Source organism: Ptychodera flava, unplaced genomic scaffold, assembly GCF_041260155.1.
Source record: "Ptychodera flava strain L36383 unplaced genomic scaffold, AS_Pfla_20210202 Scaffold_37__1_contigs__length_1687728_pilon, whole genome shotgun sequence".
Classification (NCBI taxonomy): Eukaryota; Metazoa; Hemichordata; class Enteropneusta; family Ptychoderidae; genus Ptychodera; species Ptychodera flava.
Window position 1 is genome coordinate 102,637 of NW_027248359.1, and position 4,906 is coordinate 107,542.

Below are 4,906 nucleotides of genomic sequence, written 5' to 3' on the forward strand. Positions count from 1 at the left end.
ATTAAAATCTCGCTCCGATAGGCGTAGGAAAAACATAGTTCACACAACCAGAAAACGAGTATATACTTACATCCAGAAGACAAAAATCAGCACTGGAACCCTTAAGGAGCTGTACAGAGCTGCAGCACAGTCGGAATCTATCTAACAAATGAGAGAGAATAGAATATCGTTCCGTTTTGATAGTGGGGGTGAGTCATAGCACATTGCGCAAGTTCCATTTGGAATGTGAATGACTCAGCAGGGAATTTCCCCGCTTAGTACAGGTCAATGCACTACTGCGCAAGCTGCTGCGCGTGAGTGAGTTCGTATATAGGTCAGGGTTATACTTTAGTTACATGGATGGTTAAATTTTCCTTCACTTCCTTTAGATAAATGTATAAAATGGGGTGTAAAATTCTTATTAATCCCAAAAGTACACCTTTTCTTTACTACTGGCATTTTCACATGTTCGCACATTCTCGCTGAACCGCAACATCAACATGCCTTCGTAAATGTGTTAAGTATGTGTATCTATCATTTATTAATAGTCCCACTGGAGTAACCCTTGATAATATAGTGTATGATTAGTATTTGAGGTGTAATTTATTTAGCTTAATTTACTTCAATGGCAGTAGTTCCATGCAAAAAAGGTCGAAGTACAGCGGATTCGTCGGAACGTTTTTAACTTGAGAGTATAGCACAGTAGAGAAGACGTCGCGATTTGTAAACATGAATGGTGCAGACAGGCAGAAGGCAGACATATAGGCCTACTTATTTTTTTCAAGAACAACTCCTTATGTTTTAATCCGACTTATTTACCATAGGTGCTTCCATAATTCGATGTTACAAACTTAGCAAAGCAAAAAACAAAATTAATTCCAACACTTAAAGTTCCATTAGCTGTATCTTCAGGCGATTTTTCCGTTATTTTTGATTGAAATGATCACTGGCTCATGTTGAATAGCCTGTCAAATAACAGAGAATCGCATATTATTCGGAAACATTACGTGCCCTACAACTAAATAACATGTGATTTTACAACGAAAATTTCAATTTTTGTCCGGACAGAAATACAAACTCTGTTGACACGCGGATTGCAACGTAGGCATTCGTCTGCACCTGCGCGAGCCATTTACAGCAATTTCAAAATAAATATTCCTTACTTATGCCCGGAACTTACGTCGTAGTCCATTGTCCGAGCACGTTGCGTAGCCAGATGTCTGGCAATCCACGACGCAATGTTGTTTTGATCCCGCAATAAACTTGAACTTGTACATCTCGCGTGATCGCGGCGTTACCATATCTGCGTTCTCCCCAGCACGCTGAGCATGCCAGACGTCAACAAACGAGCTCGGAAGGGCAACACGTTTGAACAAAAATTAGCAGTTTTATAACATCACTTATCATGTTTGTTTCTTAGTAAAACAAAATTTTGCAACAAATATGATCCTCCAACATGGAATTTTCCGAGGTAAAAAACGATGAAAAGTTACAAATAATGGCCCTCTAACTAACTAATCGTGTCCCTACATTCTAAATTTGTATTTCAGTTCCGTTTGAATCGTTGGAGCTAACCTCCCATGGGTTAAACGTGTATTCATGCAAGGCGACACATGGCAAACCAGCAGCAATGTTGATTCGATGGAAAATAGATAATAGGATTGTGGCATCTATGAAGCCGGGGTCCCTTGAAGAGGATGACGGATGTTTTTCGACCAACAGTGTTTATGAAATTAACGATGCTGTCATCAGAAGTAAAGGTACGATAAATCTGACTTGCGAAGTGACCCAGTTACTGGGAGTGGAGGGTCAGTCCAAATCCATCCGTGTTACAGCCAATCATGGAGGTAGGTTTCAAGCGTTGGCGAAATCATTCGGTTCAGGGTTCACTGTGGTGTGTTTAAATCTTGGACGAGAAAGCGTACGAGGCCAGTATATTTGCCTGTCTACGCTTACAGTTAAAAATTAACATCACATTGCAGGTATGTGTTGCGCAGTAAATTATTCAGAAGGTAACGATAACAGAGTCAAATGTTTTCAAGTGTCAAAGTTTTAACTGTGACCTACTACTGAAGCTCTAGCCACACATTATATTTTCTATGTCGGGACAAATATCCACATGTCACCTAGGAGTGGCATGAAGCAAGACAATGATTAAATGGTTGCTATTTAAACGCAAATGTGAATCTAATATAGATTGCATTTGCTTTCTATAGAAATGCTTTTGCCAGCCTGTAAATTCATACCCACGTTGCTCATTTTCAGAGATAATTCGACCAAAAACAAAGGGGATAGTTACCATAGTCTTTCTGGTATTGATGGTAGGGAGACTGTTGCCAGGTAAGAGTCATTGGTTTCAAATCCCTTAAATTTTTTTTTTCCATTTTTTTTTACCGCACCTGACTACACTATTTAAGTAACTGGGATGTTGGCGGACTATATTAGCATGACTAAAATTATGTCATCTACATATATATACAAATTAAAATAAAATTCGGCATACTGAACCTCTTTTTGAGATTAGTTTACGCCTGCTGAAAATGTAACACTGCAATTAGTGGTTTCCCAAGTTTGTGTTTTGATTTTTTTTATGATCTAGCGTAGCATAAATCATCTATCAAGTTTCCCATTCGAACAGAGATGTTTTGCTCGTTAAATGGATAAGCTTGACAGAAAATACCAAATCAAAGTAAAAGGACAGGAAGAAGGGCGAATGAAGTGGAATGTGATCAAGACAAGATATCTAAAGCTGAGGCACAGCTATACCTGCCAACGACATAGGGAATAGAGGCCAGAGGCCCGTTTATATTCTTGTTGAACCCTGAAGCAAAATGTTAAAAATTGCATGAAGACAAATCTGAACAGTTGCTTGGGAGCTCTGAAAAAAACAAATGTTAGTGTCACATTACAAAGAAAAATATCAAAGGAGAGAAATTTATCTAGTATGTTTTTGACGCCCCAGGTCAGAATTTTATTGCTGTGCATTATATGGTATGAACATAGTTGCACAACAGGGCCAGAAATATTCATTACTAAGAGCAATATTCGATTGTGTATAATAGGTTTGTGCATATAGACGCGTAATAGTGTGGGAAGATATTGAATAGTGTTTCCAAGAATGTCGAATTATTCAAAATAATCGGCATTTTACGGACACTCGTAGTGTGACTTGTCCTGCGATTGAAGAAGGGAAAACTTCGAACAAAGAAAAGGATGAGGAGGCATCATGGGCCAGTAGCTATAGCAGTGGACGCACGATCACAGGATGGTGAGGTCGAGCCCTGGCATGGCTATCGTGTTGTGTCTTTGAGCAAGGCACTTCATTCATCATTGCTTCTCCCCACCCAGGAGTGTTGGGTACCTGGTAGGAGTAATAACAATTGTAAAGCGCCTTGAGCACATGTACTTGTGGATATGTGCCCCTTATAAGAACCAATTATTATATTAATATTCATATTTCAAAAATTAAACGGTTGTATTGTGTGTTTCGTATATATGCGTCAACAAATCCGTAATCCAACTGAGCAAGCTCACAGAGTCCTTTTCGAGGTAGTTAAAGGATTATAGCTGAAACGGCTTTCTATGGTTATGGTAGCAATTTTTGTTATGTAAGTCAGCATCAAAATCTTAAGCTACTCCCTACGGTGTGACAAAACAAAACCAAGTCAATTCAGGGTTTACACGTTTTCTGTGTGCTGTTATCCTTGTGGAAATTAGAATTTATTTTGACACTACAATGATTTTTTAAAAGCGACAGTCAGGCTGCTCCCCGACATTTATGGCTGTGTAGTTGTCATTGTGCTCCAATTTTTACCAGATTCGTTAAAAAATGTCTTCCTGCACCAGAAAAAATATAAAACAAAAAAAACAAAAAAAACCCAGAAAGTTTCAAGGTTGTATAAAGTCGCAAACTTGTCATTATCCAGAGAAAGTAATTTTGGTGAACATTACAAGACTTCCGCATGTAACGGTCATTTTTGTAGCGAGATCGACGGGAAAACTCCACATAACCACAACAACACACATTTGTACTGATATATGTATATACGCCAATGCCATCGGACTTATGCGTCCTTATATGTCGAAATTAACTGGCACACCGTGCTAAGCTTCTCGTTATTATTTGATTTTGCAAGTGCTATAAAGTTTTTAGCGTATTTTTGTACGTTTTCATCTTATCATTATTAATTTTATTAATTCATAAACAAACCGAGTATCTATGATAACACTGGTCTTAATTATATGCTCATCGTGTGAATGAGAGAGGAAAAGGTCTTGTTACAAGATACTTTGTTTGCCCAGAAAATTACAACAAATGCAATTTGCATTTTTTAAATTCAATTTTCTCTGCTCATATTCAGGTTTCTAGGAATAAGAAAATGTTGATAAATGTGTTTCGCTGTTTAGCAATGTTTTAAAGCATATTTCTGTAGCTTTAAAGTAAATCAACTGCTGCTGTGTATTTAGTCATTATAGAGAGCACCAATTGTATAATTTTTTTTTCCCTTTATTCAATTTCTAGTCTATAAATAAGGGTTATTTAATTGTATGAAATCATTTTGATTGGCTGTGAAATTAATCTCAGTGTGTAAATCGTAAGGTTAACTTTAATTTCATTACTATTTGGACGTACAATCGAAAATGCATAATTTGAAATAAATGTGAATGAAGGTACATGCCAAGGATATTTTATTGAATTAAGGTTAAACCGAAATTCTAAAAGACAAGAATACAGATTTAAAAATCTGAGTGTAATCTACTAAACCTATTGTAGTCCATACCATTTTATAATCTTATCTTAAAAATATATACTAATCTTTGAAATAAGACATTTTATATATTCTGAGTTTAATGTCAGTTATGTTGTAAGATTTCCTGTGGACATATGAAGCCTGTAAATTAACTACAAAGATCAAAATCTTTATTT

The 4,906-nt window shown here is 36.8% G+C and overlaps 1 long non-coding RNA gene across 1 annotated transcript; it reads left to right on the top strand.

Moving 5' to 3' along the window:
* Positions 1-1,410: 1,410 nt before the first annotated feature.
* LOC139127821 (uncharacterized) lies at positions 1,411-3,407 on the top strand. The gene is made up of 3 exons (XR_011551140.1): positions 1,411-1,826; positions 2,245-2,319; positions 2,579-3,407. It is a non-coding gene; the product is annotated as an uncharacterized lncRNA (long non-coding RNA).
* The last annotated feature ends 1,499 nt before the right edge of the window (positions 3,408-4,906 follow it).